General features: G+C 38.7%; 1 protein-coding gene across 12 annotated transcripts in view; it reads right to left on the reverse strand.

The window, feature by feature from the left end:
- Prrg1 (proline rich Gla (G-carboxyglutamic acid) 1) overlaps positions 1 to 23505 on the reverse strand; it is a 134305-nt gene extending 110800 nt beyond the window's left edge. Inside the window, exons 1-2 of one of the 12 annotated variants that reach the window (NM_001289683.1) lie at positions 23360 to 23488; positions 1167 to 1235 (exon numbers count right to left, since the gene is read on the reverse strand). The gene's annotated coding sequence lies outside the window, so the exon portion shown is untranslated. Of the gene's footprint in view, positions 1 to 1150; positions 1236 to 23168 lie in introns of all 12 variants that reach the window. The other 11 variants (XM_011247634.2, XM_011247633.3, XM_011247632.2 and 8 more) reach the window with 11 other exon arrangements.
- Positions 23506 to 24323: the final 818 nt, after the last annotated feature.

Consider the following 24323-nt stretch of genomic DNA (forward strand, 5'->3'; position numbering starts at 1 on the left):
AAATCTAAGTAAATATTTTACAGATAATAAATTTGAAGAGAAATGAAATGAACATTAGAGACTATATGGTAATGAAACTACATCAGAATCTGAAATGCAATTACCAATGCTTAGTAGAAAATTTAAAAGTCTCAAATGACTATGTTTAAAATGGATACAATGGATGATTGAGTGTATTTATTTGGTTTTCTGTCACTGTCATAAAAACACCATGACCAAGGAACTTATAGAATGAAAGGCTTATTCGGATCTAACAATTATAGAGGGACAGGAGTCCATAACCGTTATGGAGAACATGTCAGTAGGCAGGCAGGCATGGCACTGAAGCAGCAGCTAAAAGCTTACATCCTGATTCACAATCAGGAAACAGAGAGAAGTATGCTAGGGATGGCTGAAACATTAAAGCTCATCCCTAGTGACACACTTCCTCTGGCAAGGCCTAATCCCTCCCAAACAGTCCCATCAACTTGGGACCAACGAGTCAAATATATGAACCTATGGGAGCCATTTTCATTCAAACCATCACAGGCAAGTATTACAGAAACATTTTTTTTTTTAAAATATGAAATTTAGAAAACATTTTTTCATGCTGCCTTCTATTATTTTTCAGAGATAATACCAGAATAGGTGCAAATGCTTATATGGTAAAACCTTGATTTTTTTTTTTTAAGAGAGAGAAATTCAAAGTATTGTAGCTTGAACAGTCTACTGGGTTGATGAATAGGAGGCAACAACATATTTAAAGGGCACTAATCTGAATAGGCCCACACGCTGTCACTATTCCTTTCCTACCAATATTCAAATATATGTTTGTAGAGAGGGTAGCTTCAGAAGCAAACTTCCTTCAATTTTGTGAACAAAAATTTCTAATGAAGGAGATCTTTTTTCTTTTAACTTGGTCTGACAATATAAGAAAATCAGTCAAGATTAATTCCAATACGAAATTCTGTTCTGGTCCCATTCTGCCCAGACATAGGCACAAGCCTCAAGGAATATCCTAAGATACACATGCTAGCTGAGTTGTTTGGCCTGTGAATGTTTTCCTATGACACACAAACATCGCTAATGTGGCAACACAGTGGCTAACAGGCCTATGTGTATTACTACATTATTATTATGTTACATTAGTAAATATACATCACTGACTTACCTATTTTATTACTTACATAGACAGCAAAAACAAAATCAATGTGGTACTATTTTCCCAAAGCAGAAAGTCACTCACTCATCTGAAACTAGAAAACAGATGAGGAACGACCTTAAGGTTGTTTCCTATATCATAGAGACAAGACATATAATTCCTAACAAGTGTTTATCAAGCTTCTTATCTTCCTTGCTCCAGCAAGATTTATGAGACTCTTCCCTAGGTCAGGCTGGGCTGTAGAGGCACATATTATTATTCCTAGCACTTGGGAGGCAGAGGCAGTTGAGACTCTGAGTTTGAGGCCAGCCTGGTCTACAGAGTGAGTTCCAGGACAGAAAGGGCTACATAGAAAAACCCTGTCTTGAAAAACCAAAACCCAACTAACCAAATAACAAACAGAAGAGACTACAGATAAGTATGGCCTCCATGGCCTGTATAAAGTTGTGCAGTTATTGCTGTTCTGCACCACATTAAATGTATCAGTTTTCTGGAAAGTAGAAATATTAATTCAAATATTTTAAGAACATATTAAGAGGGGACACTGAGTGTTTCAACTCAGTGTTTCAACTCTGAACCGATTAAAAGAAACAAATTCAGTGAGTTTTGATGGTTCTAATAGAGTATTCTCTGATATCTTCCATAGAGTGTCAGGTAATTATTTACTTCAGATGGAGGCACCCTTGAAGCTGGCAGCTTCTTTGTGGATGTTATATGTGATGTACAGTGAATGAGGGACTTATATCAACTGAGTTCCTAAGTCACCTAGTCTTGGTTCCATGGGAAAATACTCTAAAGGTCTGATAATATTTCCTAAAATTAATCTATTTTTTCTTGTTAAATATTTTATGATCAAATCAAAGGTTATGGTTATAAAATATCCAGCTATGTTAATTATCAGAAAGATCCATGCCAATATACTTTGAAAAATTCAGATTATAAGGCAAGCCCATCAATGTTCTCTGTCTGAGTTCTGCCTGGCTGGAGAAAGTCCAAGAAAATGAATTGGAATTGCATTTCATTAAATACAGATTATCAACAGATAATATACAATCACATAACAATAAGGTTTATCTATGCCAAAAAGAAAGCCAGAAGCACATTAACTGTTAGCCATCTTAATATAATTCATAGCTTACAATAATAATATACATAGAGATATGTTAAACAGTTCTTGAAATAAAAATAATGTAGTGTCCTTAAGATTCAAGACTTCATGGCCAATATTATACAGAAACATCCAATTTAATTAAAGCTTCTGGGAAATAAGTCACACAATAGTTTAAAAAATATCTTAACCACAATATGATAAATTTAAAAAAAAAAAGAAAAACAACCACTTGTCCTTGCAGTAATTTAACAGGATAAAATGTAACATCAGTTAAAGTTCAATAACTATGCCACAAGAGAGATAAGCCTTGGCTAGACCTAGAAAAACAAGTAAGAGTTAACTTAAACTATACAGTGTTGTCCCTAGGCAGGCCCTCATTAATGACTGAAAGTAACAGGAAAAAAAAAATCATTAAACAGCCTGTGGCTATTGTCCAGTTAGGAAAGAAATGGACAATGAAGAAGAAAATCCACATAATCTTTGTGAGTTTTTTTTAGATATGAAACCTCAATGAAAGTTTAAGAGACTATAGTAATCTTCACTAAGGACTACAAGTAGACAATGGGACAGGCCAAATCTTCAATACAGTGTGAACTCTCAAAGTAATTATTTACTAGGTTATAAGGTTATTGTAGTCAAAGGAATGCTAAATATCAGGTAAGATGATAATTTCAAACTTTATACCTGCTTTTTATATACACTTGGAATGAGAGCAGTGTGCATTAAACTGTTTCATTTCAGTTCATTATGATCAAAAAAAGGGACAGACTGATGAAAGACAGCTTCCTTTCTTGCACTTATTTGTATAGCTAAAGAAGAAGAGAAGGTAACTGAGAAGAAAAGCAGTAAAGAACAGAAATTTCTTTGAGGGAAGGTAATACAGACTGCTGCTAGCTCCCTAATTTAAGGTCTTTAAGTCTAAGACCAGGAACACGACTGTGAGGCACCAGTAGGGTAGCCCATCAGATAAAGGTGCTTGTGTTGCAAGCCTGAGGGTTTGAGATCCATGCCCAGAACACATACATGTAAAGGCAGAAGGAGAAAACAGATCCCAAAGTTGTTTTCTGACCTCCACTTGTGGTTACATTCCTGCTTATACTCAGGTTGTTTCTTACCCAGACATCTGGATATAATCTTCCCATTTAGTAATATAAGAAATGAAAGACACATGGACGTGAAATTTGAAAATGAGACTAGGGAAGCACAGGGGAGATGACGAAAAAGAATCTACTAGAATATACTTTGTTCAAAATGCGATAACATTTGTATAATACTAGAATTTTGTATAGTAAGTTATTTTTTTTTAAGTAAACAAAGAAGGAAGGGAAGGAAAATAGATATAAAACAAGTCTGGTAGGAGGCAGGGGGAGAAATTCTGTTCTGTGTGATTTTAGTTTATGGAAGGCAATCATGTCTATGTTCCTGAGTCTTCCCAAAAAATATCTGGCTAAATATAAATGTGAGAAACTTTCTACATGCAAAATCAGTCTGAGTCATGATATTAATTGAATGTGTTATTCAAACAAATAGCAAAAGGTGAGAAATTTGAAGATAATTAAAAATCAAGTAAAACAAAAAAGTAGGGATCACTATATAAAATCAAGTATACTTTGATTTAAAAAAAAACAAACAAAACAAAACAAGAAAACATCATTAAAACTTATCTTTCTCAGCTGGGCATAGTGCACACACTTTTAATCCTAGCACTTAGGAGGCACAGACAGGTAGATGTCTGAGCTTCATACCAGCCTGGTATACACAATGAGTTCAATGCCACCCAGGGAGAGAGAGGTATTGCTTGAAATAAATAAATAAATAAACAATCTTGCTTTTTGACCAGAACACTAGACATGTTACTCAAGTACCTACATCATTAGCATATCTGTTTTAAAAGACAAGTTAAATGGGTATCATTAACTCAACAATGTAATTGAATACATCAATATAAATATTTTGAACATACACCATATTCCCAGCACCATTGTGAGAAATTCTCAAAGAGCAGGAGACACATAAGCACAGAGAGCCTGCACTTCTAACTACATACTATCCACTTGGCATTGATATGCATAAAGGCAAAACACCCATATACTAATAATACATATAATAATAAACTCTTTTTTGTTTGTTTGTTTTTGTTCTTGCTGGTGTTTGGTTTTGTCTTTCTTTCTTTCTTTCTTTCTTTCTTTTTTTTAAGAGTGTGTTTGTGTTGCAAACAAAAGCAAAAAATTACATTCTATATGAGATTTTTGTCACCAGGCACTTGAGTTTTCTGGTGTGCTGAAGACTCAGATATCCCTTCCTCTCACCAGAATTGAAAAATAAAAATAAAAATAAAAATACAGCGGCAAGAATAGTATATCACACTCTGAATTGTTGTAATGGTAACTAAGCAAAGAACTAGACTATAGGGTTGTCAGCCCTGTGTTGCTCTGCCCCAGGGAATGGTTGCTTGGGGAGGTGGGAAGTGGGAAGTTTGACCTGGCTAACCTCCTTACCCCATACATTGCTGGGTGGTGTTGGGCTGTAGAGAAGCACTGGAACACTGCTCAGGGAGGGGAAAAGTACAATCTGAGGTCCAGGACAGCCAGAGATGGTTGATTAGACCCAAACAAATTCTTAAGGCTTAAACTCAAAGACAAAAACCACATGATCATCTCGTTAGATGCTGAGAAAACATTTGACATTATTTAACACCCATTCATGATAAAAGTCTTGGAAAGACCAGGAATTCAAGGCCCATACCTAAGCATGATAAAAGTTATCTACAGCAAACCAGTAGCCAACATCAAAGTAAATGGTGAGAAGCTGGAAGCATCTCACTAAAATCAGGGACTAGACAAGGTTGCCCACTTTCTCCCTACCTATTCAACATTATACTTGAAGTCCTAGCCAGAGCAATTCGACAACAAAAGGAGACCAAGGGGATACATATTGGAAAGGAAGAAGTCAAAATAACACTTTATGCAGATGATATGATAGTATATATAAGTGACCCTAAAAATTCCACCAGAGAACTCCTAAACCTGATAAACAGCTTCAGTGAAGAAGCTGGATATAAAATTAACTCAAACAAGTCAATGGCCTTTCTCTACACAAAGGATAAACAGGCTGAGAGAGAAATTAGTGAAACAACACCCTTCTCAATAGTCACAAGTAATATAAAATATCTTGGCGTGACTCTAACTGCGGAAGTGAAAGATCTGTGTGATAAGAACTTCAAGTCTCTGAAGAAAAAAATTAAAGAAGATCTCAGAAGATGGAACATCTCCCATGCTCATGGATGGGCAGGATCAATACAGTAAAAATGGCCATCTTGGCAAAAGCAATCTATAGATTCAATGCAATCCCCATCAAAATTCCAACTCAATTCTTCAATGAATTAGAAAGGGCAATTTGCAAATTCATCTGGAATAACAAAAAAACCTAGGATAACAAAAACTCTTCTCAAGGGTAAAAGAACTTCTGGGGAAATCACCATGCCTGACCTAAGGTATACTGACTGCAGAGCAATTGTGATAAAAACTGCATGGTACTGGTATAGCAACAGACAAGTAGACCAATGGAATAGAATTGAAGACCCAGAAATGAACCCACAAACCTATGGTCACTTGATCTTTGACAAGGGAGCTAAAACCATCCAATGGAAAAAAGACAGCATTTTCAACAAATAGTGCTGGCACAATTGGCAGTTATCATGTAGGAGAATGTGAATTGTCCATTCCTATCTCTTTGTACTAAGGTCAAATCTAAGTGGATCATGGAACTCCACATAAAACCAGAGACACTGAAACTTATAGAGGAGAAAGTGGGGAAAAGCCTGGAAGATATGGGCACAAGGGAAAAATTCCTGAACAGAACAGCAATGGCTTGTGCTGTAAGATCGAGAATCGATAAATGGGACCTCATAAAATTGCAAACCTTCTGTTAGGCAAAACACACTGTCAATAAGACAAAAAGGCCTCAAGCAGATTGGGAAAGGATCTTTACCTATCCTAAATCAGATAGGGGACTAATATCCAACATATATAAAGAACTCAAGAAGGTGGACTTCAGAAAATCAAATAACCCCATTTAAAAATGGGGCTCAGAGCTAAACAAAGAATTTTCTCCTGAGGAATACCGAATGTCTGAGAAGCACCTGAAAAAATGTTCAACATCCTTAATCATCAGGGAAATGCAAATCAAAACAACCCTGAGATTCCACCTCACACCAGTCAGAATGGCTAAGATCAAAAATTCAGGTGACAGCAGATGCTGGCAAGGATGTGGAGAAGAGGAACACTCCTCCATTGTTGGTGGGATTGCAAGCTTATACAACCACTCTGGAAATCAGTCTGGAGGTTTCTCAGAAAATTGGACATAGTACTACAGGAGGATCCCTCAATACCTCTCCTGGGCATATATTCAGAAGATGTTCCAACTGGTAAGAAGGACACATGCTCCACTATGTTCATAGCAGCCTTATTTATAATAGCCAGAAGCTGGAAAGAACCCAGATGCCCCTCAACAGAGGAATGGATACAGAAAAAGTGGTACATTTACACAATGGAGTACTACTCAGCTATTAGAAAGAATGAATTTATGAAATTCCTAGGCAAATGGATGGACCTGGAGGGCATCATCCTGAGTGAGGTAACCCAATCACCAAAGAACTCACATGATATGTACTCACTGATAAGGGGATATTAGCTCAGAAACTTAGAATACCCAAGATATAAGACACAATTTGCAAAACACATGCAACTCAAGAAGAAGGAAGACCAAAGTGTAGACACTTTGCCCCTTCTTAGAACTGGGGACAAAACATCCATGGAAGGAGTTACAAAGTTTGGAGCTGAGATGAAAGGATGGACCATCTAGAGACTGCCATACCCGGGGATCCATCCCATAATCAGCCTCCAAACGCTGACACCATTACACACACTAGCAAGATTTTGCTGAAAGGACCCTGATATAGCTGTCTCTTGTGAGGCTATGCAGGGGCCTAGCAAACACAGAAGTGGATGCTTACATTCAGGTATTGGATGGATCACAGGGCCCTCCAACGGAGGAGCTAGAGAAAGTACCCAAGGAGCTAAAGGGGTCTGTAACCCTATAGGTGGAACAACAATATGAACTAATCAGTTCCCCCCGGAGCTCGTGTCTCTAGCTGCATATGTATCAGAAGATGGCCTAGTCAGCCATCAGTGGAAAGAGAGGCCCATTGGTCTTGCAAACTTTATATGTCTCAGTACAGGGGAAAACGCCAGGGCCATGAAGTGGGAGTGGGTAGGTAGGGGAGTGGGGGTTATGGGGGACTTTTGGGATAGCATTGGAAATGTAAATGAAGAAAATACCTAATTAAAATAAAATAAATGTTAAGGAAATGTAGAAGTAAAATAGAAAACAAATTTTGTGCACAAATGATTCAGAAATGTTAGGCACATAAAACCTGACTAACCAATCTGATCTGCAGGGATACTGAGCGGGACCTCCCAGAAGCTCTGTGAAGAGGGTGGGGGTGCAGCAAATCCGAGGCTTCAACATCTCTGAATGAACAGATTTGGTGTTAAGAATAGGTAATACAGAGCTAGAGATATCAGTTAAAAGAACATGACTACATACTATTAGGAAAGAAACAAGGATCTCTGAACTGGGATAAGAACAATATGAATGGACTATTCAGAATCTCATTGGTGAATTCAAGAAATGAACATAAAGAAGACATTAATACTTCTTACAAATATTGTCATTTGCTTTTTAAAATAAACTTCAAAATCCATTAAGACTTTTTGAAATATTGTTCATATCTGAAGCAACAAATACTTGCCTTATCAGACTGTGAATCTGAGATATTTGTGCGACTTCTACAGCAATACTATCTTGTCAATTGTAAGGGAAAAGGGAATTTAAAACTGAATTAGGATAAAATTACAATTAAAAAGTCAAAATAAGCCAGGCGTGGTGGCACACTGCCTTTAATCCCAGCACTCGGGAGGCAGTGGCAAGCAGATTTCTGAGTTCGAGGCCAGCCTGGTCTACAAAGCGAGTTCCAGGACAGCCAGGGCTATACAGAGAAACCCTGTCTCGAAAAACAAAACAAACAAACAAACAAACAAAAAGTCAAAATATTCTTACCAACATGATTATTGGTTCCATAAGTAATAGTAATTTAGAAAAGAAAGTTGTCATATGTTCCATTAACTGATTTTTCCAGTGATGTCAAATTCTAAAACTAGGCTTACATTTCTCACTTTTCCTGCTTTCTCCCAGAATCACACAAGTCACAGTAAATTACTGTGATAAGATATTCATATAGTTTTCTACAGATTTGGAATGTCTAACACTAGGAAACAAACCAGAAAGATTAGGCATATTGGACCTACATTGAAAGAGATTGATAGACTATAAAGTGCTTTGAACAAGATATTGTTTCTGAAACTTGAGTCACATTTGCTTATCCAGGATTCTAGAAAATAACACACATCTTGTCTTCTAAGACAGTCTTAAAATATGAAAAGAAATAGAAACCAGTTAACTTATTTCGAGTCAAGTGTTTTAGATATAACACATTTTCACAAAGAATTCCAAAGTTATAAATATGAAGCACTGAAGTCTAAGAGTTCAAACTGTTATTTCAATTTTTGTCCATTTAATTTTCAAACCTTTCAAGAAGATAGTACATACTAAGAAAAGTTCATCACAAGTCTTTGAATGATCTTAAAAATGGCTATACCAAGTTTTACTATGGGTATTCTGTCTGGACTCCACCCCCAGAGTTACCTGACAACAGCCAGGTATGCTCCTCCCCAGTTACCTGGCGACAGCCAGGTAGGCCTGGCCCACTATAAAGGGGAATGCTTGCCCCCTCCTCTCTCTCTTACCTCTTGCTCCTTCTCTCTCTCCCCATTCCCTTCCCTCTTCTCCACGTGGTCATGGCCAGCCTCTACTCTCTTCTCTACTCTCTCCTTCTTTCTGCCTTTACTACTCTTTAACTCCCCTCCCATGGCCTAAATAAACTCTATTTTATACTATAACATTGTGTATCTAGTTCCTCAGAGAAAAGGGAAGCCTCAGCATGGGACTGCCAAGGCACTTCCTTCCCCTACACCTCACCATACCCCCATAAAATATATTCCAATATCTCCTTATCTTTTTATAATCACAATTACCAGACAATATAGAGAAAGCAGAGCAACTATGAACATTTTAAGATCTATGTTTACCTATCTAATTTATGGCTCTTTGGTTACTTAATTATGCTTGATAACATTTTTAATAAGCATAATACTTATGCTTTAAAAATTACAAAGGATAAAGCCTGTACAAGACCCACGTATTTCAAGAGTACTTAATAAATGCTGAAATTAGAGTTTATCATATATAATTTTTAAATGATGTATATAGTTTTGTTTTCATAAACAGTTGATTTATATGTATGCACAACATGTACATGCCTGGTGCACAGAGGTCTGAGGAAGGCATCAAATCACCTGAAATGGAGTTATATACAATTTATGAGCCACTATGAGGGCACTGGGAACTGAACCCTGGTTCTCTATAAGAACAGCAAATGTTCTTAAGTGCTGAACCATCCTCCTACCTATCCTACCCACAATGTATGTCATTCTTAAGTCTGACCTCCTATTTGTAGTATAAAATGGCACAGAGTAAACCATTTCTATTCTGAAATGAAAGAATGGAAGCAATGAAAGAGATATGGCCAAAGAAGACTGAAATCAAGTATATTTGATGCTTTGATGCTTTCTTAGGCATCAAATCCTGTAGCTGCATGCCCAGCATTTGAGGCACATGGTGTGATATGAAGTGTCAAAGAGCTTGGGAAGCCCTATCCCTATGGTCTTGCAAACAGCAATCCTGATGACATGCATCTCTTTGAATAACTGTACTCTGCTTGCAGTTTTCCTCAGGAGTAACTCCTCCTTCCTTATTATCTCTAAATTCTGAGTCTCCGCTGTATTCATATCTTCATACATTATCCTCTTAGAGACTGACTACAGGAGGATCTTGATCCCCCCATACATACACTGTTTGCATCTCTATATACATACTTTTATTTTGAAATGTGAGAAAAAGCTTTCAGGACCTCTCAAGTCTTGCCTCCTTGATGGCTGCTATCAGTTTGCTATCAGTTCATAGAGCAGGCTGAGCCCCCTTGAATAATGACTAAGAAGGCTACTGAGTGTCTACACAGCTGAATACATGGAATCATTTCCTTAATCGGCCTGTGCAAGCAGGGTACCCCAGTTTAGATGGATAGTCTACACTCAACATAACTGGATATGTTATCACCATAGGGGGTACATCTCTGGGCTTACCTTTGAGGAAATATCTAAAGAGGATTTACAGTGTAGAAGACGTATCCTAAACATGGGAAGCACTGTCCCATGAACTAATGTCTCATGCTTAATAAAAAGAGAGAAAAGGAAGATGCTAACATTCACTTCTCTGCTTCCTTTTTAAGATGTGTTATTATTATATGGGTATGAGTGTTTCATTTACATGTTATATGTATGTGCCCCATGTACACACCTGGTACCCATGGAGGCCAGAAGAGGCCACTGGATCACCCAGAACAAGAGATACAGATTGTTGTCACCTGTCATGTAGCTGCTTGGAACTGAATACAGGTCCTCCAGAAAAGCAGAAATGCTTTTAACCACTTAACCCTCTTTCAAAGGCCATGTCTCTGCTTCTTGACTACAGATACAATGTGATTAGATAAAGCAGAATTCAGGTTGGCAGCAGCAGCTGGCACCCACAGGGTCTCCTAGGAACCTGAAAAACCCAAGGAGGCTTCAAGGAGAGGCTCATCTGCAAAAGATGAGTCTGCAGAATGTATAGCACCTCTGGAAATAAAAAGGAAAAAAAAAAGAAAAAGAAATGAAAAAGAAAGAGAAAAAGAAAAGAAAAAGAAAAAAAAAGAAAAAGAAAAAAGAAAAGAAGAAGCAAGTCAGCTGGTTATGGTGGAATATGCCCATTATTAATCCCAGAATTTAGCAGGCTGAGGAGGGAGGATCTCTGGGAGTTTGAGGCCTGCTTAGTCTACACACCAAGTTCTAGGACAGCTAAGACTACAGAGAGAAACCCTGTTGCGGAAAAACGAAAACAAGCAAACAAAAGGGCAGGTCTTATGGAAAGATACTTTGGGGGTGGGGGTGGGGGGAGTCCAACATACTTCACAATAAAAACTCCTAACTGCAGTTCTCACAGCCAGAGAATCCATAATTGATAAATAAGCAAAAATATATATATTCACAGACTTATGGGCAGCCTCAAAAGGCCACACAAATGGGTACAGAGTAATTATAAAATAAATGGCAATGTTATACAGTTGTATCAGCACTGGAAATAATTAGAAACCTCACAAAACATTAGTATCAGGGTCACACATGAGAAAGATGATTTAAAATAATTAAATATAATACCCATGCCATTGCACTCAAAAGAACTACAAAGGCAGAGCACAAAACACATTAACATTATTCAGGATACAACAATTACTGCACATGTATACATCTGCCTACCACACTAATAATATAACACCTGACAAATCCCTCAGGTACCAAATATTAAAATAGAAAGAGGAGAAAATGGGTAATAGATAAAAAGCCATAAGTTAGTATTAAAGCATAGGGGACACTAGTCACACACTTAAGGAACACAAGGGCAACCAAGGGCTATATAAATGACTAGCAGATGAGAAAGTGAAGAGGAATAAAAAAAAACCTGCTTTGATAAAGCTTAAATTCAGAATAGACATTGGTTAAAACACAGGCCTGCCTCTGTAAGACAGTGGTCACCCTTTAAAGGCCAGTTGTCACAGCCTAAAGAGATAGGGGCATACTTCCTGTAGATCTTTATTGGACATGGAGTTTGTCTTGCCTACAAGATGTGCAGGGACAAAGATGGTACAAAGACAGATGTAACCACAAACTAATGACCAGCCCAACTTGAGACCCATCCAATGGGCAAGAACCAATCCCTGACACTATTTTTTTTAAATTTCTAAATAGAAGCATGTGGCTATGCTATTCTATAGTTTATTCTTTGCATAACAGTGAATTTTTAAAATAATCCCTCATGAACCCCTCACTAGCACACTCATATACCACCACCATGGCACATCAAGTCACTGCAGGACTTGGTATATCCTCTTCCACTGAGACCAGACAAGGAGATCCACTTATGAGAATGGATCACAGGTAGGCAGGCAGGCAACAGAGTCAGGGACAGCCCTTGCTCCAGTTGTTGTGGGACCTACAACTAGAAGACCAAACTGCTCATCTGTGCCGAAGGCCTAGGTCTGGTCTGTGCTCACTATCTGGTTGGTGGTTCAATCTCTGGAAGTCCCCAAGGGTCTATGTTAGTTGACTCTGTTGGTTTTCCTGCAGAGTCCCTGAAATCTTTGGGTCCCTCAATCCTTCTCCCAACATTTCTATAGGATTCCCTGAACTTTTGAAAAAAAAAAAAAGAAAAAATGCTCTTAAAAAGTGGTCTTATGGAAGTGGAAATAAGATGGTGGAGCAGAAGTCACACATAACATGGGAGTGCTGTCCCAGCAGCCAACAGAGCATGCTTATGCAGCTTGCCATTGTGTCAGCAAGAGAGTGACATGGCCCATAGGGAGCAGGCACAAAGGGCAGGAAGACCTGGAGCTTTCAAGGATCCTACCCCAGAAATGGATGCACAAGATCACCCTGACTCAGAGAGAACGTGATATCTGAAATGAGTCTCAGAGATAAGTCCAGTATTTACCAGAAACCTTGAACCAGACCAATGACTGATTGCAGTAAGTATACGCATGTAAAGCTGTTGGGGCAAATATATATATACACATACACACACACACACACACACACACACATATACATATATGTGTATACATACATATATATGTTTGCAATGTCCCTTTAATAAGTGAATGTGTGATAGATGTAGGAAAGATGGCAGAAAAGAGCAGGCAGGTATGCAACGAGGAAGAACTGGAGATACAGGGGAGGTGACAGGTATGGGAGCAGAGCTGCAACAAAGGAGCATGCCGTTGCCAAGTAGGGCTGGCAGGATGGTGTATAGCAGCCTGGAGCTTGCACAGGCTCTTTCCACAAACATGCTGCCTGGTCGCACAATCACCCTAGCTCTGAGCAACAAGATATCTAAGATAAACTATAGCAATTCTCTGTATTAAGTCTCTTTGAAGGATCTCCATGATTTATGCTGCCACCAGAAGCCATATTGAAGTCTGAAGTGATGCTGCAGCCAGGAGCCATGCTGCTGGTCTGTAGTTCATGATGTAACCACAGGCTGTGTTGATGCCTTGGTTCATGTTACCACTGGAGGCCATGTGAATATACATGGTATGTGCTGCCCACATTGATGTCCACATTCTATATAGAGGCCTGAGGTCATGTTGATAACCATGATTAGGGCTGCAACAGGAGGCTATGTTGATATCGGTGGTGCATGATCTGTGCAGCCTGTGAGGACCAGTTCAGTTCTGAGCTGTCATCAGAAACCATATGGAAGTCCATGATTCATGCTGCCACTGGCTGTTATGCACAAGAAAACTTCTTTTGCAGTGGTATTGATAACTGTAGACTCATAATTGAGAATGAGAGACACTGAAGGCTTCTATGACAGCCTCTCCCGCCCACTACAAAGAACCAGTTCAAATAGGAAGCTATTGAAGAGAGTTCTAAAAAAATTGTGACAAAGATGCTGAAGTGTAGCTTCTCACATTAATGGCTTATGTTGGGGATGGGGATTGGGAGAGGACTCAGTTATCCCAGGCTGGCCCCTGGGAGTTTGACAGTTCTCTAATGAGTATGCAGGCAACAAAAATTTAACTTGGCTTAACTTTTTTTCTTTTGGGGAGAGTTTGCACAGGTGGAAAGGTGGACCTGAGAGAAACGGAAAGTGAGTGTGATCATCATCGGGGTACAGTATATGAATTTTCCAAAGAATCAATAGGGATATTATGTTGGCTAAAAGAAAAATAAAGAAAAAAATCATAGCAACTAAATCAAAGGAATACACACACAAAATAAACTTATTTTTAAAAAGTGACTAAATATCTGATGTTCTCAACACTTTGCCTTCTGTATAATGGACTGGACTAAAGTTTCAAGAGTAACAAGTGCTCTTAACTGCTGATCCATCTCTCCAGTCCCAAGTAAGAAAAATAACCAATAGTTTCTTCTCAAAGCAAAGTATTTAAATAAAATTAGTTAAATCTTTATGCTCCTGACCCTGTATAAAGTGCTGCTAGACAGTGCCTGATATACACTTAAAGCAACTTTCCTGCTGTCCTGCTATGTGTAGTTCACTTTTTAGATTGTTTGTTTGCAAGGGGGGTTGTCTTGCCTGAGTGTCTGTGCCTGTGCCTGTGTCTGTGTGTTTGAGTGTGCTTGTATATGTAGTAACTTGTATAAGGTGTTCAGGTTCTTCCCTCTTAAAGCTGGATATGATTTCAGAATAATCCTCACTGAACAACCTCTTTGACACCTAGTTGGCTTGCTTTTATGAAGCCTAGTCTCTTTGGCAGGTTAACCTCTCTTGGCCTCAACTTTATGAAAGCTATACCTGTCTTGCCTCAACTTTCCGTGAAAACTCAAGTTTTCGATTATTTTTTTCTTTACTTTTTCCTTCTGGTTTTCACTACAAATCTGGCTAAAAGAAGCAAGCATAACCCATATTGTAATATGAATGCTGCATTGTGTAGAAATACCTTCTACCTGGATAATTAGTCTAACACCTTCAAATTTAACAAAAGTCTTAGAGCACAGAAAAAATCTAGAAAGGTTATTTGCTATAGCAACATGAATAACCTCTAGTCCACTTACTAACAGAATCCTCATTTCCATCTTCATGAGCAGTCTTGGCTGGTCACCTCCCTCTCAGTATAAGGGTCTGACCAAATAACCCATTTAGTTCTGGTTATAGAATTTTAGGGCTTTTCCTTAATTCTTATCTACATTTTTCCCAAATTCTTCCAATAAACCTGTTCTAAAACCAAAGCACAAGTTGAAACTTCAAACAGGTTACAATTTACATTGACATGTATTTGATGTTAAGGAGGTAACAATCTAATAAAATTTATATAAGATGTCTATCAAGAAAACTAGAAAACTCTGATGAAATAAATAAAAGCATAAGCAAATAGAAATGATTTCTGGATTCAAGGATACAAAGACCCAATAGTTACAAGGTTTTCTTCCCAATTTGACCAATAAATATAATACAGCCTCCCCCTCCCCCCAAAAAAATACCTTAACAACCTTTATGTTGTGACTATTAAAAAAAAAACTATTTCTGAAGTTTATATTGAGAGACAAATGATATAAAATAACAAACTCAATATTAGAAAATAATGAAGGCAGTAATACATTACTACGAATTTCAAGGCTGTATTAATTATTTGTCTCATTGCTGTGACAAAATACCTGACAAAAGCAACTCAAGGAAGAATGTATTTCCTATGACAATTCTAGGGTATCTAATCCACCACAGCATGAAGGCACAAGAGTAGGAACTCACTGATCACACTGTGGCCACAGAGAAGAGAAAGAGGTGAATTCCTGTACTCAGCCCACTTTCTTGCTTTTATTTATTCAGTCATCGACCAAAGTCTGTGGATGACACCACCCACATTTAGGTTGTTTTTTCCTATCTCAGTTAACTTAATTGGGGCAATACCTCACAGACATGCCAAGAGATTGTTTCTATGGTGATTCTAAATCCCCATGAAGTAGAAGAAGATGGGAAGGAGAAACCATGATCAAAATATATTGTAGAAACCACAAAGACTTTCTATAAACCTCAAGTCATAAAAACAATGTGCTACTGGTAAAATAATAGACTTTAATCAGTATAATCAAATAAGATCTCATAAATGGATACATATTAATACAACCATTTATCTTTGGCAAAGAACCAAAGAAGATCTAACAAAGAAAATATAAATCTTTCAAGAATCACCACCAGACAGGACATACACATGCAAAAGCAAAATTTAAAATAGAAGATATGTAGGTGCCTACATATCTTTAGTTCTAGCATTCAAGAGGCAAAGGCCTGTTGGGTCTACAAACCAATTAAGTGGTCAATCAGGACTTTAAAATAAGACCCTGTCTCAAATAAAATGAATATAGAACTGACATACATGGTTCCATTGATAGAGTGTTAGAGTGTTTGCCTAACATATATGAGTTTCTAAGTTCAACATAACTAGTAGATAAGAAGTCTATAAACAGACTTCAAACCCAAACAATTAACTTTAAATGCATTGTTAACCTAAAATGGACCAGTGTTATGTGTAAAAATATAAAACATTAAAACTCCTAAAAGATTACCTAAAAGGAAATCTAGTAAACTTAAGGTATAATGATGATCTATAAAAAGAATGATTAATAGACTTCAGTAAAGCATAAAACTTCTATTATACAAAATACATTCTTATCAAAAAGGAAAAGAAAAACTACACACTGTAAGAAAAAAACTTGAAAAACAAATATTAGATAAAAGATTATTATACCATATATAGATGTACTTGATTTTAAACTGGCTAAAGTATCTGAAGAGATACCTCACTAAAGAAGAAACATAAATGGAAAATGAACATGAAAAAATATTTAACATGTGTTTTGGGGGAAGATTAATATAAAACAACAATGAAATACAACTATACATCTATTAAAAATTGCCAAAATAGGGCCAGGTGTAGTGGCGCACTTGGGAGGAAGAGGCAGGCGGATTTCTGAGTTGGAGGCCAGCCTGGTCTACAAAGTGAGTTCCAGGACAGCCAGGGCTATACAGAGAAACCCTGTCTCAAAAACACCAAAAAAAAAAAAAAAAAAAAAAAAAAAAAGCCAAAATAATGTAAGTTTGGTACTGACACTACCAAACACTGTCAAGAATGCAGAACAGATCTCTTTAGCTCCTTGGGTTCTTTCTCTAGCTCCTCCATTGGGAGCCCTGTGATCCATCCATTAGCTGGCTGTGAGCATCCACTTCTGTGTTTGCTAGGCCCCGGCATAGTCTCACAAGAGATAGCTACATCTGGGTCCTTTCGATAAAATCTGCAACCCTATAGGTGGAACAACATTATGAACTAACCAGTACCCCCGGAGCTCTTGACTCTAGCTGCATATGTATCAAAAGATGGCCTAGTCGGCCATCACTGCAAAGAGAGGCCCATTGGAAATGCAAACTTTGTATGCCCCAGTACAGGGGAACGCCAGGGCCAAAAAGGGGGAGTGGGTGGGTAGGGGAGTGGGGGTGGGTGGGTATGGGGGACTTTTGGTATAGCATTGGAAATGTAAATGAGCTAAATACCTAATAAAAAAATGGAAAAAAAAAGAATGCAGAACAGGCTTCTCATTTGCTCCCAATGTGTGGATGTTGTCAGTTTCTAGCAAAACCAAACTTATTCTTAACATAGACTCCTGTACCCATACTCCTTGGTATTTACTGAAAGGAACTGGAAAGTTACAGGGGGGGGGGGGAGGTGCGTAGAATATCGATGTTTACAATAGTTTTATTATTATTCCTAAACCTTAAAAATGACAAAGATGTTCTCTTAGGAGGTAAATAGATACAGCCAGGTGAGGTTTCATTACCCAGCAGTTAATAGAAATAAGGTATCAAATCATAAAATGATGTGTAGGAAGTGTAAATGCACATCACTAAATAAAGGAAAGGAATCTGAAAAAAAAAACTTACATATTATATGATCCCAAGTACACAAGGTAGAAATAGTGGAAGGATCAAACATTACTAGAAATAAGAGAAAGTGATGAACAGACTGAGCAAAGAGGATTTGTAGGGTGGTCATGACAATTGTAAGTGCAAGTCATTGTGAATTTGTCCAAACCTATAGAATGTTCAACCCAAAGAGAAGGGCCTGTGTAAACAACACACCTCAGGTGATAATGATGTATCAGTGTAGACTTATCAGCTGAAACAATGGGACAGGACATCACAGTACAGGAAACAGTGTTCAAGAACAGGAGGCATTGGCCGGGCAGTGGTGGCACAAGCGTTTAATCCCAGCACTTGGGAGGCAGAGTCAGATGGATTTCTGAGTTGGAGGCCAGCCTGGTCTACAGAGTGAGTTCCAGGACAGCCAGGGCTACACAGAGAAACCCTGTCTGGAAAAACAAAAACAAAAAACAAAACAAAACAATAAAAGGAAAAGAAAAAGAAAAAAGAACTTTATTTCCTACTTAATTTTCCTGTTAACATAAAACTTCACTAAAAATAAAGCTTATTAATTTTTAAAACACGAATAACCTTCATTTATAATAATTTGATTTATTCCTAGAGTTTCTTACACAGAAATACCTAGAATTTTTACCTGGATATTAAATAGGAATCTCAAATCAAACAGCTTCATTGGAAAATAGTATCCATCACTTAATGAAACACTTAAGGAGAATACTGTCAGTTTCATTCACCTCTGCCTTTAAATGTATATTTTAATTCATTCTTTTCTCTTCTGTCCATGCCCTTAATTCCACTGCCTCTAGTTCCTTGCTCTAGTATCTATTCCATTAATTATCATTTCAAGCATTACAACTTCAGTTACTCCTGTGCTCTAACAGTTTTTTTTTAATCTCTCTCTCTGATGCATTTCCATTGCATATAACCGTCAAACTGCAATGTTTGTCTTAACTTTTTTCACCAACATTTTATACAAAAAAGTAGTTTATTTTTATTGTCTCCACACCCTATCATCCTTTTAAGTACTTTTTAAAACAAAGTTATCTTAGTTAGGGTTTCTATTGCTGCAAACAAATACCAAGAGCAAAAAACAAGTTGAGCTGCAAAGGGCTTATTCCACTTAGACTTCCATATTGCTGTTCATCACCAAAGGAAGCCAGGACAGGAAGTTAAACAAAGCACGGACCTGGAGGCAGGAGCTGATGCACAGGTCATGAAGGGTGCAGCTTACTGGATTGCTTCTCCTGGCTTGTTCGGCCTGATTTCTTAAGGAACCAGGGGCCACCTACTATGGGCTGGACCCTCCCCTGTTGATCACTAATTGAGAAAATGCCTTACAGCTAAATCTCATGGAGGCATTTCCTCAACTGAAGCTCCTTCTCTGATGACTCAAGTTGACACAAAACCAGCCAGTAAAAAACTGGACCTCAAAAATCTACTAGGGTTTTGTTTTTATTTTGTTGGGCTTTTCTTTGTTTGTTTGTTTTTAGCTTCTTCACCTGAAATTTCTGATTTGGTGTGTTTATATGAAGGAAGGGCCTTAAATACAAGCATGCTAGTTGAAAGAGCTTCATAACAGCGGAATCTAATGCACATTGCAAATTAAAAACACATTGTTTTAAAAAAAACACACACACATTGTTCCAAATACTTGTAACATCTTTCTAGTCTTAAGAAAAATGATAGTATTCCACCAAATTAAGTCAATCATCTGTATCTGACATAAACCGAAACAAATGAAATCACTTTGGTTGTTTAAATATAAGTATCTTCTCTTAGTTGTGTCCTTTCCAACCTTACATGATATGACAACCCCAGACAAACATTCTGCTGTTTATCTACAGTGACAAAGGAAAAAAAAATACACACAAGGACAAAGTCTGGATGAGAAAAACATTAAGGGAGAAAGGTATAAAATAATCAAAGCTTCATTTTTTTCAAAAACCATGTATATGAATCAGAAAATATGTTAAAAGTTTAAATAAAAATATTCATGGAGTACTCAGCCTTTCTGCATCTCAGATTTTATTCATAAGTATTAAACACTAACATGAAGTGTTGTTTTTGGCAGGATGATTATTTGAAAAATCACATGGGAAAAACAATATTACATTTAGCTGGGCAGGGGAGAAGTTAAGTAAGGGAAGAAAATCAGGGGTTACTAATGGCTAGCACAGTTTTCTGCTTTGTAGGCATAGACTCTGTATCAGTCAAGTTACCAAATCCTGACTCATTTTTAAACAGAAGAATATACTCATTATTTTATAAAGCTTGGCCTTGCTTAGGATAATCTTTGCAATGGGTAAATCATTCAGAAGATGAAAGTTGGTGACAGGACTGTTGAGACTGAGTGGACCAGACAAGTTAATTCCCTGATATAAGCAGAGGTACCTGGATAGCCAATAATGTGTTGGAATTCAGAGATTTGTCAAAGATAAGATAGCAGAAATCATCAGAACAAGATGATTAAGGCTACAATAGGATTCATTAGCCAAAAGGTTCAAACCATCTTAAGACGTAGGAGTACAGCATGAGGTAGGTTGCAGTTTTCTTTATTTGTGTTAACCTTTAGTAAACAGTACCAGGTGAGCTGTGTTCATTTTTAGAATTTCCTAAAGTCAAGCAGCACTTCATTCCTGTCTTTCTGCAAATAACAAATTACATATTTCAGTGTGTGCAATGACTATTCTCTAGCTTTGGTGTCTTCTAAAGTGTGTGTTTTTACGATACCCATTTCCTCTTTTATCTACAAAGTTGTGCACCTCATTTATAAACATTAACTATCAATAACACATGACAATGTATCTATGTTCTCACTACTACAGTGTGCATTAGGTATTTTCAAGAAATGGTCCTTCAACATTAAAAGATCAGAATTTCTTCTATACTTCATGAACTCTGTGTAGGATCTTATCTTTCTAATGACATGTAATAACATGTAACTATAATTATATTGGGCACTTACCATATGCAAGGCAACCCAAGTATTGGGGTAACAAGAGAGAAAATAAGGCTAGTGCTATAAGTTAAACAGTTAAAGGATGATTAATTCCGAGGGAGTTGAAAATATTTTTCAATAAGTTCATAAGGCTGAGCTCTTGGAAAAGGCAAAAGGCATCCATCCTAACACCCCTCTCCCAAGTTGGATAATATTATCACCAAATCCTTTGAATAATTGGAGAAAAGATTAAATAAAAAGAAAACACGAAGAAATTCTGCTTAAACATATTTCAGATCTGAGAGTATATGTTTATTTTTTCTTTTTTTTTTTTAGCTTCTTAGTATTTCCATGTTTCTTTATTTTTTAATTAGGTATTTTCCTCATTTACATTTCCAATGCTATCCCAAAAGTCCCCCATGCCCTCCACCCCCACCCCCCACTCCCACTTTCTGGCACTGGTGTTCACCTGTACTGGGGCATATAAAGTTTGCAAGACCGATGGGCCTCTCTTTCCAGTGATGGCCGACTAGGCCATCTTTTGATACATATGCAGCTAGAATCAAGAGCTCCGGGGTACTGGTTAGTTCATATTGTTGTTCCACCTACAGGTTTGCAGATCCCTTTAGCTCCTTGGGTATTTTCTCTAGCTCCTCCATTGGGGGCCCTGTGATCCATCCAATAGCTGACTGTGAGCATCCACTTCTGTGTTTGCTAGGCCCCCGGCATAGCCTCACCAGAGACAGCTATATCAGGGTCCTATCAGCACAATCTTGATAGGGTATGCAATCTTGGGTATGCAATGGTGTCAGCGTTTGGAGGCTGATTATGGGATGGATCCCTGGATATGGCAGTCTCTAGATGGCCCATCCTTTTGTCTGAGCTCGAAACTTTGTCTCTGTAACTCCTTCCATGGGTGTTTATGTTTATAAAACAGGATTCACAATCAAGGAAAAGGGGTGGAGGAGGAGGAAGCTCAGTTTATTATGATGTACTCAGTTAAAAAATGAGTTAAAATATAAACATCTGTGCTTGGTACCACATGTATCATTTTTCATAAAAGTTCATAAATTTTTAACATGAAAGCCTATGGGCCTTTATCCAATGTCACAATACTTTCCCTAATGTTTTATCATTTTTAAAGTTTCTAAAGTGAGTTAGCCTAAGTATCTGGCAGCACCATATCCTTAAGAATTCTTCATTGAAACAATGAACAATACTCTAGCTAAATTTACTGACTTGTACACTGCCACATTTTCCCAAGTCTGATCATATTCTGTGACTATCAAAAGGGATTTATCTAGCTCTACTTAGCTATTCCAAGTCTTCTCCCTTTCATTCACACTCACTTATTTCTTCTGAAATACCATTATTTTTGGTTTTTCTTCTGTTGGGATTTGTAAAAACGTATAAAAATCAATCTCTCAATTTCTCTCTCTCTCTCTCTCTCTCTCTCTCTCTCTCTCTCTCTCTCTCTCTCTCTCACACACACACACACACACACACACACACACACACACACACACAGAGCAAGAACACACAAAATAGTAACCAGGCACATTCCTATGGGGAATATTCTTACTCTCAAAATCAACAGACCAGTAAAAAGAAAAAAGCCTCTGCAGAAAGTTGCTAGGTCTTTCTGGAAATTCCCCCAACTTCAGGCCCACACTGATTCCCCACCCCCTAGGGCGGCAACACAGACTTCTGAAGCAAGCCAGCCAACACGCGCGCGCTCGCTCGCTTGCAGACACACGCGCGCGCGAGCCTACACACACACACACACACACACACACACACACACACACACACACACACGTGCGCGCACGCGCGTACCCTCGCCCCCCCCCCCCCCCCGCCGCTGTCACCCACCACAGCCTACAAAACAGTTATAGCCTTTGTTAAAAAATGTCCAGGCACAATGTATCAGAAGAGGGACACATTCCCGGGGAAAGGAAAGTCATAGGAACGCCACACCCTCTATTGCAACAGTCCGGGCCAACAACCCACCTCCCCCAAATCCTCTCCCCACCGACAGGAAACCTTCCTGCCAACTCGGCACCCAGGGAAAGCAGAGGAAGGAAAAGAGTAAGCTAGGACACCGCTCGGGGGCACCAAGTAGGGGGACTGAACTTGAAGCTGGGCCACCTTCCAGGGCTCTCAAGCGAACCTTCCTGGCCTGGCCAAGCTCAAGTGAGGACTTCCAGCTTCTAAACGCCTTTCTTCTTTCTTCTAACTCGGCAGCTCCTACACACCTTTAAGTCTCCCGCCACGGCTCACTCCTCTCCACACGCAGCCGGAGGCTGGCAACCTCGAGAAGCCCCGCCACTGAAAAAGCTGCACGAGTCTCCCCTAACCGGGTCAAAGTCTTCCATACACACCCGAGTCCCTTTCTGGCTGCCAACCACGTTCTCTCCAAGGAGTCCCGCACCGCTGCCTCACTCACCGTGAGCCCCGCTCAGCTACTACGCGCTAGCAGAGCTGCAAGCCGCGCCTGCGCGCACCCGCTAGAGCCGGAGCCAGGAGCAAAGAGGGAGCCTGCAGCTGCTGCTGATGCGAAGGGCAATAGGAAGCCAGAGAACCCACATCAAGAGGGTTAAAAAAGAAGGGGCGGGGCCGGGAGGAAGTGGGAAGCAAGGGGAGTGGCCAGGCAGGGCGGGAAGGGAAGGGAAGAGTAGAGCTTCCACCACTGTGTGCTAGGCCATTGAGCTGGAGCCCAGCTAGAAAAGCTGCCTTTATCCCTTCTATGCCTCCCCAAACTAGGCCAGGTGCAAACCTTGCTTGAAGCAGAACCAAACAGTTGTAGGAGCAGCAAAGGACTACATTTGAGTGTCAAGGAATTGCCCCTTTCCCTGGGAGCAAATTTGCACTATTGCTTTTGAACAACTTTTGAGGCCAACAACCTGAATTCCCTTCAAAACAGTTTTTTTTTTCCTTAAAAGTAGGCTCTTGATTTGAAGCCCTGGCTGTTTTTATACTCTGTATATAGCCCAGGTTAGCCTCTACCTCGTGAAGATCCTGCCTCAGCCTCCCAAAGTGCTATTATTTCAGGTGTCTGCCACAGCACCCTTCTCTGAATAATTACCTTGGCAAAATCCATCTAAATGGCTTGGGAAAGGAGAACACAAGTTGTCAAATAAGTCCTATTTTTAAAGTCTTCGGTGGGTGTTTATAATTTGAACACTAAAAGACTTCTAAAGGCTCCTCTCAGATATGGGATCTAAGGCCGTGTTGTTTGGTACACTTTCTTCTGGTGTTTACCAATTCAAGAAGGCTAAAGTGATTATTATCCCATGCTGCACGCATGCTTAGTTTTAAGTTCTGAGCTTTTCTGTTTAGACTCTGGTCAGCTGTGGCATGGCATCTCATGCTTTCAGTTCAGCTATTAAAATAAGCACACCTCAGTGAAC

Source organism: Mus musculus, chromosome X (assembly GCF_000001635.26).
Source record: "Mus musculus strain C57BL/6J chromosome X, GRCm38.p6 C57BL/6J".
Classification (NCBI taxonomy): domain Eukaryota; kingdom Metazoa; phylum Chordata; class Mammalia; order Rodentia; family Muridae; genus Mus; species Mus musculus.